This window comes from Lonchura striata, chromosome 17 (genome assembly GCF_050655825.1).
Source record: "Lonchura striata isolate lonStrDom1 chromosome 17, ASM5065582v1, whole genome shotgun sequence".
NCBI classification, from domain to species: Eukaryota; Metazoa; Chordata; class Aves; order Passeriformes; family Estrildidae; genus Lonchura; species Lonchura striata.
Window position 1 is genome coordinate 5,414,281 of NC_140719.1, and position 12,936 is coordinate 5,427,216.

The 12,936-nt window shown below is 45.9% G+C and overlaps 1 long non-coding RNA gene across 1 annotated transcript; it reads left to right on the forward strand.

The window, feature by feature from the left end:
- Positions 1-647: 647 nt before the first annotated feature.
- LOC146765861 (uncharacterized) lies at positions 648-10,871 on the forward strand. Its single transcript, XR_014958804.1, has 2 exons — positions 648-8,377; positions 9,122-10,871. It is a non-coding gene; the product is annotated as an uncharacterized LOC146765861 (long non-coding RNA).
- Positions 10,872-12,936: the final 2,065 nt, after the last annotated feature.

The following is a 12,936-nucleotide window of genomic DNA, read 5'->3' on the forward strand; positions in this document are numbered from 1 at the left end:
GCAGCACCTCTGGGATAAACGGTTTAAAAAGGGAGAAAAGTTGCCCCAGGGTAGCAATTACTAAAGAGAAATGTGAGAATATGTGAGAGCAACAACTGTGCAGAGCCCAAGTTCACAGAGGACTGTCCTGTGACAGGGACCCCACATTCAGCAGGGAAGAGTGAGGAGCCCTGAGGAGGAAGGAGCAATGGAGACAATGGGTGATGGGCTGATGGATTCCACATTCCTGTCCCCCTGCACCAGCCAGTGAGAATGAAAGAAAATCTCAGTGAAGTTAAACCTGGAAAGAAGAGAGGAGTGGGGGGGAAGATGTTTAATTTTTAGTTTTTATTTCTCATTATCCTACTCCGATTTGATTGGTAATAAATTAAACTGATTTCTCCAAATCAGGTCTGGCTTCCCTGTGACAGTAATTGCTGAGTGATCACTCCTCATCCCCTATCCAGGCCACAAGCCTTTCTTTATATATTCTCTCCCTGCCCAGCTGAGGAGAGGAGTGATGGAGCAGCTTTGGTGGGCACCCAGCATCCAGCCAGGATGCACCCCAGGAAGGAGCCACACTCCCATTCCCTGGACAGCCTTTCCAGCTGCTTTCAGCCAGTCTGGTGTTTGCCTGCTCTCTGTCTGTTGCAGTGTCTCCCTGCATCCTCTCAGGGAGCCCCTGCAGGCTCTGGGAGCTCAGGAAATGCTGTACATGGATTAAGTTTACAGCGAGAGCCTGGACCAGAGGCTTTAAATGCTGAGAGATTTCCTGCAGGGGAGCCAGCGGACATGGGATCAGTGGGGGTCCCTCCAAATGACAGAGGAGGGGAGTTATTATTTCCCCTCCCCTCTGCTGCCAGCCCAGACCTGTTATTTGAGGGCAGTGCAGTCAGGGAGGAAGCAGAGCCTGGCTCCCCAGCTTGGCTCCATCTCGGATGCAAGGCACCAGGTGGCTGGAGTGACAGAGCTGTCACACCGCAAGGTTTGCTGGCTGGAATGAGAAACAGCACTCTGAGAAAGCCTCTCCCTCACCAAGGCCCAGCTCAGAGCACACGGAGCTCTGGGGAGAGGGGGTGTTTATACAGGTGGGCAGCCAAATTCCCTCCTGGTGTGGTTGTGGAGAGAGGACACAGCAGCAGGCGGGGCTGGGAGGCACAGGACAGGGGATGCAGTCACTGCAGAGCTCAGCAGCAGTGAGTGACTGATGGCTGATTTGTCCTGAGCTCCTGCTGTCAGAATGAACTCAGTCCTGGGTATTGTTTCCTCCCTGCCTCAGCCTAGAGAGGGCTGCTCCTCTGCTGAAGAGACAGATGCTCCTTCCTGTCATACAACTAAGCAAAAATGCTCTCATTTTTAGGAACATGGGATGAAGCGCTCTAGAATCCAAGAGTAATATCTTACTATTTATACTCTCTTGCCCCTGGCACATCCTCTGCTATCCATTTCTTGAGTTTTCCTCTTGGGAAGCAGACTCAAGTAATTCCTGTAGCCCTGTTGGCAAGCCATAAACTATTTCTACAAAAATACACACAAATAGAAATAATAGAAATTATAAAATCATTTAGGTTGGAAAAGATCTTCAAGTCCAAGAGAAAGTGATGATAAAACGTGACAAGCTTGGACTGGGCCATACGTATGCTGGGTATTGCACACGCACAAAATGAAATTCAAACGTTGTGTCAAAGTGCTTGACATCCAGGTATAAAGCCAGAAATGTGTTAGAGAAATGGGAATTTAGGGAAATAATAAAATTAATTGTGTCAGAAAAGTGATTGCCATGGTTTTGCAGACATCACAATGGTGAGTTTGACTTAGCAAGGATTTTGGAGGAGTAGGATGAGACAGGCTGGTAGATGTTACAGAGAGCACGAGGAACAGAATGGGATAAACACAACAAAAGCTTGTTTGAGGCTGGAAGAGGTGGGCGAGGGAAGACTGGCACCAGGGGCCAAGTGAAGGTGAGAACCAACCTTTCCAGGCTGCGTGGCAGATGAGGGCGAGGGTGGGTGAGGATGGACTGTGAAAGCAAGGATGTGCAGCATATGTTCACAGTGACAGAGAAAGGGTGCCACCCGAGGGGGGTCTGCAGGATGGCACACTGACAGCACTGGGCTGGAAAAGGGATCTCTGCACCCTGGGAAAGGATCTCTGCACGCTGGGAAGATGTGAGTGCAGCCAGGCTGCATTTATTCACACCAGACGGAAGCACTGTCCCTGCAGTCGTTATGAGATACGAAGTGAGAGGCTGGACAAAAAGTTTTGGCTTCAAGGCAGGAGCAGAGAGGTCACATCTACTCAGGAATGTTGTGATGGAAAAGGCTTCTCGAGGGATAGCCTGGGTGTGAGGCTTTGGGCTGACACCTGGGCTGATGCCCAAGGTTATGGGGCCAGTGGGGACACACACACTGCAGGAAATCAGTGTGGTAAGAATTAAAATCTTCACCCCAGCCTTTCTGGCCCTGAAGAGATGGTTAGGCAGCCCCAAGGAGATGGCAGAGATGGAGAATAGAATAGAAATAGAGGCACTATTGTCATCCTGGAGAAACAATGTGGGTGGTGTTTATCCAGGGTAGGAATGGCAGCCTGATGATGAGATTGCACGACACTGATTTGCCTTTGGATAATTGTTCATCTTGTGAGTGGTAAGTTACTGGCTGGCAAACAGCCAGGATTTCTCAGACTCCCTTTGGCATCCCCCATCCAAGCTGTGATCATTTTCATATTTCACACGTCTGGGCTTTCTCTCAGGAACGTGGCACGTGCAGGGATTCCTCTGTGAGTGGTGAGGGCATCCACCACAGGGAAGCCACACCAGCTCTGCTCAGAGATGCAATGCTGCCCTGGCTCCCCAGGAGCCAGCCTGGACCTGGTGTGGGGCTGGGTGTCACTCTGCAGGTGCTGAGTGAGAAGATGCTGTCATTGCCCTGCTCAATGAACCATGCTTTTTATTTACCTGCTTTACGTTGTTCAGTATTTGCTTATAATATGAATGGATTTTTATTATTTCTACATTATTTCCAGATGTTTCCATGCTGTGGAGTAGAACTTGTCTGCAAACACTGGGGCAGGGCTTCCTATTTGATTCCCGCTTTAGCCCTGGCTATGAACCCTGTGACAAAACCTTTCCCAAATCACCAGTCCTTATGTAGTGAGGGCCACACAGCCTGGATTCTCAGCACTTGGATCTCTCAGGGTATCCTGGTCAGGTCCTTCCCATGTTTCTTAAAAACACCAACAGTTCAGGTGGCAGCCAGAGTTTGTACCTCCCAGCCCACCTTCAGAGCCTGTGTCAAACAACAGCGAGCAGTAACTTAAAAGCAGCTTCTTTTGACAATGAAAGTCATATTTTGCTTTGAAAACACCCTGTGCTTGGAGGAGAAGCTGCAACAAAAACTCTGTGCCCATAATGTCTCTCCTTTGCATCTGCTTTGCCTCGGTGTCACCTGCTCTCCTGGGGAGCCTCCCTGTCACGCTGCTGCAGCCCCCGACGTTGTGATCCTGACAGCTTTTTCTTCTTCCAGGGGCCAGGCCTCTCACAGATCAGCATCTTCTGATCTCACTCCTCTCAGTATTGTCAAAACAGCCTTGTCAAAAGAGCCCTGTCACTGGGATGGGGAGGAGGAGTCCTTCAGAGGGACCGAGCTCCGCTCACGCCGCAGAGCTCACATCTTATCCAGGCCACTCTTTTATATCTCTTGTCTTTCTTTTCCTCCCTTTTTGCCAGAGTGATGAATGGTGACTTTACAGGGTGACTTTCCACAGGTGCACCGAGGGCCCTCAGGTATTAATGAGTCATAGCACAATTATTTCCTTATTTTCCCTAAATTTTATCCCTGCAGTGCCTAACCACCTCATGAGACTAAGGTGTGACAGGGAGGTACGAGACTAAAGGCAGAGGAACCAATGAATATTTTATTAAAAGTCAAGAAGGTTGTCTGTGAAACTAGAATGACATGTTTTATTGGTCCTGGACCCAGAAATATTGAAAGAACCTAAGTAAAGTTTCTACTGAAAGTGTCCTATTTTGATGTAGCCAAAGGATAAACTGAGGGTATAAACCTTCTTAAGCAGGGGGCATGCAGAGAAAACGTAAAAGGAGGAAAATGAGTAAAGAACTTTTAAGCTCAGTGGCCAGGCTTTGGGAAGGAAAGATTTTTGGATTTAACCTCTTATCTGCAGTTTTCCTCTTCCACTGAGACTCAAGAGAGATAGGAGAACTAATTTCTTCTCTGTTTCCATTATAAGGAGAACATTTTTCCAATGTAACCCCTAGAAAAGGTATCATCAATCACTGCTCCTTTAATCTGGGAGTTGTGACTTCCAAGAGTTTGATGAATAGGTCCAGAAGTTACTGTACTTTGTGACCTTCCTTTCTGGACAGATGGAAGGAGAAATTCTGAATTTCTTATTCTTTATACCTTTTTGTCTTTGATTAGCAGTCACAACATAGAAAAGATTTGGAAATACAACATGGCTGAATATTGGGATGGAGGCATGGAGGAGGAGGGTGTTTGGATGAAAAATATAACATTTGCCACCAAAATATTTTTTAAAAATAACTCCACAGGAGGACAAGCTTTGGGTTTGTGTGTGTACTATCTGTCCTACAAAAAAGGAATCTCTAGGATCTATTTGTGGCTTAGGAGTATTTGATGGAAAAGTTTTAAAGCAATGATTTGAACCACTATGTATGGAACTTCATACAAAATTCAGGTTTCCATCTGCAATAATTAATATATGTTAATATAATAATGATTTTCACAATAACTATAATACAATTATATTATTTTAATATGATAATATATTTTATTAACTAATACTAAAAGCCAGTGAGTGAGGCAGGGAGACTCCTTGACTGCAGCAATCCTGGAGAGCAAACCCAGAGTGGTGCTTTAGCACATCAGAACCACCTGGAGCTGGAATGTTTGCACGTGGCAGTCCGTGCTCTGCTCTGGTTGACCAGGTGATGATGGGACAAAGGTTGGATCCTGGTGGTCTTTTCCAGCCTGTTTCTATTGGACACTAAATGACTACACAGAAGCTTGGTAAGTTTAAAACAGAAAAAGGGCAAATTTTATTTCTGAATTCTAAAAGTGACAGTTCAACCACACTGGTCAAACCAACAGTCCATTAATTGTCTCCTCCTACAAAGAAGAAAGCAAAACAATCATTATCTACATGAATATGTGTGAGAAACTCCGGTAGAAATATGTAAACATCAGAAGGCATAGAAAACTTAAAAGAACTTTAAAACTTTCAAAAGAACTATAAAAGAAAACTTAGCACTTTTAAAAATCAAAAGAACTTTCGAAAGAACTATAAAAGAAAACTTAACGCTTTTAAAAATCAGGGCTACATCAACCCAAATATTTCTGTGACTCTTTCTGTAGCATTGTGGAGCTGCTCCTTCTGCCACGCCAACACCTGAGACACAGAAGGGACAACCAGGAGCACCAGGTGATGTTTTAACATCAATGGGTTTGAGAGCTACAGCTGAACAGCTGCTTGATTTTATGGGAAATAGGAGGAATTAGGAAGAGTAACAATTTCCAGCATCCCAGGCTTCAGACCTGGTGTCTTTGCTGGCAGAAGATGCCTCTGCCCTGCGATGGCTGTGGAGTGTGAGTGGGATCCTTCTGTAATTCTTCAGGCTGGAATCAATCATCCTGGCTAAATCGGTGCCTCTTTGATCAGAACAGCTCCTGTCCCGCTTGGCTGGAGGTATAAAATCACCAGCCCTCCTGCTCCAGGAACAGCAGGCATCCATAAATCAGCCTGGCAGACCATAAATTCATTTACCCAACAGAGACATGGTCAAAAGCAGCTCAATGGGGTTTTAAAGGCCTTTGTGCAGTGCTGGAGATAAACAGCAGCTGGAGGAGGGGGAGACAGGGAGAAAGTGGCATCTTTATCCTCTGCTGATGGAGCTGGTGCTGCTCTGAGGCTGGGTGGCCTTTCCTGGCTCCAGGGTGCTTTGGGAGTCTGGGGCTGGATCTCCCAAAGATCTTCACAAGCCTCTCACTGCTAAAGCAGAGATGGGGGCAGAGCAGGGACTTTGGGGTCTCTCAGCAAAAACCTTAAAATATCTGGAAGATTTCTGCTTGGCATAGCTGATAACTGATAACTGATAACTGTCCTGCCTGTGCCTGCTGATGCCCAGGAAAAGCAAAATAGGGAATAAACTCCCAGCTGAGCCCTGGTCTGTTAGGGGCCTTTGGGGTGTCCTCAGTGAGGGAAGTCTCAGGCTGAGCAGCAAGGACTCTCCCTGGCCATGTTTCTAGGCAGTGCCACGTCTCTCCATCTGGATTTAGGCCATCAGACATCCAGACTCAAGTCTGAGCCCAATCTATAAAAAGTCATGTAAAGAGCCTACCTGTAGTCATGCATATCACAGCAAATGAAACCTTTCAGATGCATCAGAATAAACCTGAGACATTGAATTTCCATGGCTGTTTCCCCTTCCTGGCTCTCTGATTTCACTTGGTTTGAGAAAGATAGATATATATATAATATATATTTAAACAATATCACAGCAGCTGTGCCAGTTGCTTCTAATAAAACATCTCTGCTGAAATAATGCAGAGTCTGAGAGATTGGGTGTAATATGGTTAAATGCTTTTACAATCCCCCATTAAAGTAAGTGGATGGAAATTCATAAAATATTGATGGCATTTGAAAAGAGTTCATTCATGGAGCCATCCAGATCTCGGAGCAGGCAGTGCTGAGACAGATGTTGATACCAGGAAGTTTTGGAAGAGAGGACAGACTTAGGTTAAATAGCATTGCTGAAAAGCAGAGTGTTTGAGATCAAACCCTGCGCTGCAGTTTGTTTTAATCCAGTTACTAAACCAAGCAGGGCTCTGCTTTCCTGCTGAGTATGACAGAAATAACAATCCCAAGCTGGCAAGGATACTCCATTTCTGCTGCACCACGAGCCCGGGGGCACTAATGAGACCTTGGAGTGGGGGAAAGAGCTGTGATTTAAATCTAAGTGATGAGAGAGGGGCTGGTTGCCTTTGAGGCAGCTGAGATGACCTGATCCTCTGTGGGCAAGCAGAGAGCAGAGCTGGCTGCATCCCCCCAGTCCCCTGGGTACTGAAATCAGGTGGCACTCCTTCAAAAACTGGGAAAGTTGAAAGAACATGGGGGAAAAAAGTGTTTTTCTGGAGTTGTTTTCCACCTGAGGAAATGTCTGGTTTCTCTCGTGGAGGCTGTGCCTGCAGCAAGAGGCTCCATGTGGTGCCTGGGGAGAGGCCACAGAGCCTGGAAAACTGAAACACTCTGAAAATCACTGCAGGATTAGAAGAGGTGGCTGTGAGAGGGACTAGGATGGGCTGCCTGAGCGGAGTTAAATCAAGATGTGGTGTTAATCCAGCATCTTCAGGCTGAGAGCAGCTCTGAACTATTTGACCAAGGTGGGGACAAGGTTTTTTGGCAGAAGCAATTGACAGCTGCAAAGGAATAATCACCTCGGGAAGTGGTGGGAGGGAGCAAATCTGTGGGTGAGGAGGGTGAGGAAGAGTTGGCAATGGCCAGTGCAGCACCCTGGTGAGGCTGTGGCTGAGGTGTCACACCAGAAGGGATTTCTGCCACATGGAGAACAGTCCCAGGCTGGCCCTAGAGCAATTCCTGTGGAGGGAAGCATGGAGGAGAAATTGGTACCTGGGGATCCCAGGGACCATTATCTCAGGGTTGAATTCCTGCAGTAAATACCCCAGCTGTTTCCACAGCGAGTTTGGGAAACATCCCAAGACAAAATGTTCTCTGTGCTCCTGTGCCAGCCTGTTTTCAACAGACATCATCCTGACACCTCCTGCAAGCACTGCAAAGCTCCTGGCAGTTCCTGTTCATTAGAGATCCCAATTCCTGCTCACACCAGCTTTACCTCCGTGTCACTCAATTGACTGGAGAGCACAGGAGACTAGGACCTGGGTTCCTATTTCTCATTTTGCAAGAGCAGCTAAATTAACCCTGGGGTCAGAGCCAAATGCCAGCCTCCCTGAACTCCTCCAGGAGTCAGTGGCCGTGCAGCACACTGCTGGAAAAGTACCCAAGCTTGCTTTAAACTAGCAGTACCTTGCTCTGAGTGGGCAAACTTATTCTGCTTTTTTCTTTTTTTAGTTCTCATCGACCTCTAAACTGCTGTTATCTAACTCTATAAAGCTTGTTTCTCCTGTATACACTACAGACATGCTCCCAGCTCGATACTGTGCTTAGGACTTTACTCACTGTAAACTGGGAATAATTTCACCCAGGATGAGGTTGCCCATGTTGCATTGGAAAAGCAGTCTTTCACTTCCCAGCCTGCACTCAGCCATGGTGAAGCTATTCTGGTTAAACAATTACTGCATCTCATCCCAGAAACTGCTGCACATCAGAATTGGATCTCTTACTGGTGAGTAAATTAGAGCAAAACAGAGCTTTGGGATCCATCAGGAAGAAAGTGTCAATCTAAGGTTATTTTTTGCTTAGGTTTGCTTTCAGTTTTCTCCACCTTGTTTTATCCTCCAGAATGGCAGCAGGTTGTGTATGTTTACTAAATGCACTAAATATTTCCTTATAAATATGTATTCATTTCATTTGCTTTCATAAATATATATTTGCAAAGACATATTTATACATACATTTATAAATATTAGTATAAATACATATCTATTTATACAGCAGTGTACAAACTAAATACAGCTATTAAAGGAATTATATGTAAGTCAAAGCTTGCTATTTTCCAGCATATTGGCAGCTGATCTGTCTCTCTTCTCCTAGCTCTGAAATGTTATCCAGACTTGCCTGTGTGCTGACCCTCATATGCTGCTCCTCTCTCATGCTGTACAACAGTGTTTCTGTCTGAGAAGCAGCAGGGAAGTTGGGCTTCTGATTTATTGCTGATGAGGAGCAATAAATTTCCTTTAAGGGAAGCACAAGGATGTAGATCATAGATGTGGGAACTCTGGATCAATATTTTTTCCTTTTCCCTTACATAGGGTGTAAGTAGCTGCGGAACCACCCTCACCAGAGCAAGCAGAATGAATCATCTCTCAGTGTTATCTTCTTCATGTCTATGCTGCTACAGAGAGACAAGTCCAAGAAACCCAAAGATTATTTTTTCCTAACCTTTACAGCGCTTTTTTTTTTTCTTTAGGCCCAGTAAATTCTTAGCAGATCTGACCTGTTCTCTGTAAGGAAACCACCCCTGTGGCTTGTGCTTCTTCCACTTCCCGTGTGAAGGACAGCATTACAATCCCTCCGTCATCTCCTCTTCAAAGATGAAGATGAAAGAGCCCTTTCCCAGCAGCTGAAAGAGGTGCTCTAGATAAAACCTCAGCCTGTGAACTCGGGAGGGATGGGAATCCCCTGCAGGCTTCCCCAAAAAGACACCAAGGACTCCCCAAATGTCCTTGCGAGTCCTCAGTGCCCCAGGCTGAGCAACAGACTCTGCAATGCTACACTGAATTCTTACTGTGTAATTCAAGACTATTTTTCATTGCTTTGTCTTTGGGATTACTAGACCACAAAGGGATTAGATGAGTGATAACAGAGTTAGCAGAGAAAACATACCAGGAACCTTTCATTTAGAACAGCTGTGGTCATGCTTTTTGGATGCTGAACATGTCCTGTGCAAGGATTTAAGACCTCTTACCATTGCTCATTACATGGTGAAGAAGATGTGCTGTGTCATAATCATCACAATCCTCTTGCTTGGCTAAAATCACCAAGTAAAACCATTCCTGAGCCTGGAATTAGAACCTGCAGCACAGTCTCCTCTTGCTCCCTGTCACCTGCATCTCCTGATCCCCAGCCCATGTTCTGTGCTTGCCTGCAATAAATAAACCACACTCAGGGAAATCTGCCCTGGCACGGGGGGAATCTGCACAGAGACGTGTGGCGACCTGGTACACAGATTTACCTGGATTTACCAGGATGGATTCTGCTCTCTAAGGTTAATGAATGCTGCCTTTGAGGGCCTATACACACCCAGAAAATGCAGAATAACCTCTCCATTTTCCTCCTTCCCCTCCTTTTCTCACTTGCAGATGCTGGCTGCACAGCTGGTAAAACAGATAGGTCTTTCTAACCCTTTCATGCCTGTTCAGTGAGTCCAGGTAGGTTCATAAATATGGTAATGGTTCCCAGAGCATGTCTGGACTGGAAATAAGAGATAACTGCAGCAACAGCTCCACTGCAGGAGGGACTAAATCCACACTCCAGGTCAAATTAACAACCTCCCACTCCCCCCATTAGCATGAGGAAAGCTCTTGTGCTCACCTGTTTGCTGATTACAGCCGTGAAGCTGTAAGGAAGCAGCTCTTGTTTAGCTTATTATCAGAAGGCCCAAGCTCCAGAGAGAACACATTGATTTATACAATGGGGGATCCTGCCTGGTACTTCAATGCAGTTGTCCTGCTGAGAAAATTACAGATAAACTCTTCATTTATTGTCCCTTTAAGGGAGAGTGGAAGAAAAGGAGAAAGGGAAAAAAATAAGCCACAAACTCAACAACTTCTAAGTGTTCATGAAAAGGTTACTTTTTACCAGTCTGTTTCCAAAGGCTGATTCCCTGGAGATGGAATCCTGGGGTCACACCATCAAGGGCTGGACACAAGGACCACTTGTAATGGTCTCTAGCGTGACAGTGACCTGGTGTCATGTCAGGTCAGTGGGAAACCATCCCGTGGGCTTCTGGTGGCAAAGATGTGGCTCTACCTGCCCAAAACCACATCCAGGGATTTCCAGGACTCTCTGGAAAAGTCACCACCCTTCCTACATCAGAGGATAACCACTAGTGTGGGTGGTTCAGCCAAAGGGGGAAGTGAAGAGAATCACTGGACATCCTGGAAGAAGTTACAGCACCTGAGATAAGGGAGGAATAAAACAAAACAAACAAAAAAAAAGCCACCAGTGAGGGAGTGACAAGAGGAAGGAGATGGAGCTCAGCTTCACCAGACATGCCTTAAATAAATGTCTGAGATCCAACCTTGCCTTAAAAAATTAATATTGCCCAGAGGTAAAATCAAGCAGTACATCCAAGCTTCCAGGGGCCTTCACTAGGCTTGCTGAGCTCCTGGGTTGTGCTGGGATCTGGGCAAGACTGACAACAAAAACTGGGGAAAGGAGTCACTGATCCCCTAGTAGCTCCTGGAGGCACTGAAACTTGTTAAGCAGTGGTGGATTTAGAGGGTGAAGGAAGAGGTGTTCAAACAATAATCCAGTTTCCATGAGCTACATTCAGCAGCATGATGGGAGCCCCACATTTAAAATGAATGGTTGTCATGGATTAACCAGTAGGTTCAAGATGAAGTCACCTCTCTCACATATGACACTCAAATATATTTTCAGTCTGCCTCTTCCTTTTTTCTCTCTAATCTGTCCAGCTTCCTTCCTTTTTTCAAACACACTTTTTTTCTTTCCCATTTTAAGAGAAGCTGAGCTCTTCAAATATCATGCTGAAGGCACTTTGCTGTGTTTCAATGTTCTTTATACAATAAGGTGACAAAAATATGTATGTAGGCCCTGTTCTGACAACAGAGCAAAAGGTTCTGCATCTGTGCCCCTGCCCAAAATCCAGAGCTGCTCTCCTGGCTGGTCCAAGGACCTGGGGATTCCAGGTATTCTGCAGACACTTCATCTTTCCTATTTTGTATATCCTAGCATGATACCTTCCAGGAATTTTAATTCTGTTGCTGTGGCAAAAGCACACGAGCAATGTTCTTAGATCCTCCCTACACATGGATTTATCAAGGGGTAAAACAAAAAAAAAAAGATGGAAGAAATATGGCAGAAATTGAAAGAACTCATCATTTCCTGAGATCTTCCTTGATAATAAGGATGTACAGTGCAGACCTTCTGAAGCTTTTAGATTTATTTCCTAAGGTTGCAAAAAGTAGCTGGAAGCCCTACTCCATTCAATATTGCTCCAACCTCCCCTTTGGTTTTGACAGTGATGGATTTTATCTTCTGTGCTTAAAAAATCTTGCCCCAGCCATGTTCTCCCTGAACAGCCAAGAGAAAAATCAGCTTTTCTGTCCCCAGTTCTTGCTTTGGGGGTCCCCAGGCCAGCCCCACCCTCATGAAGCTCTGGTCTAAGAAGGAGCAGGAAAGGATCGAGGGGAGATGATAAAGAAAATATTTAGGAATGGGTGATCCATGAGGAAGTTTGTGCCAGGGGTATGAACCAAACCCACGGCCCCAAGGCTCGAGGAGTGTTTGGAGAATGATCTCGGGCACAGGCTGGGTACTCGAGGCTGTCCTGTGCAGGGCCAGGAGCTGGGCTTTGATGACCCTTGTGGGTCATTCCCAGCTCAGGATATTCCATGAAAATTGGACAAGCCATGGACACTGCTCTGTTCCATCCAGGCTGCTTTCACAGGAGCAAAGAGAGAATTGCCACAAAGGCTTGGCAGAGCAGCCCTGGACACACCTCCAGGTGAGCTGGGAACCCCCAGCTCTGGCTGAACTCAGCCTTCCCAATGCATTTCCCTCTCCGAGGGTGATTTTTATTCTGATTCAGCTTCTTTCCACCTCGCACCCTGCTGCAACTGTTTGCTTAATGCTGCATCTGAAGGCAAAGCATCAATTACTGACTTACCCACCTCACCTCCTGCAGCTCCTCTGGCTCTGGACCTGCCCCAGCCCTCCAGCTGTGCCAGATGTTAATTGGGTGAGAGCAGGGCCGTGCCTCAGGGTGTTAGGAAGGACATTATCACGGTGGTTTGACTCCATCCATATTTCTCTTGATGCACGTTTCCCTCTCTCACTTTTTCCCTTCTGCTCCTTCCTTTGACATCATAATTCTAGGGCTCCACTGGATCAGTTTTTAGAAGGTTTTTCTTCCCCTCTGCAGATACTTATTGCTTTGTCACAGCCTGTTTTACTTCAGAAATGTTTCTCCCACTTCTATCACTTTTTTTTTTCCTTTCAAAAGATATAACTGCCAAAATGAAATCAAATTTAATGTAA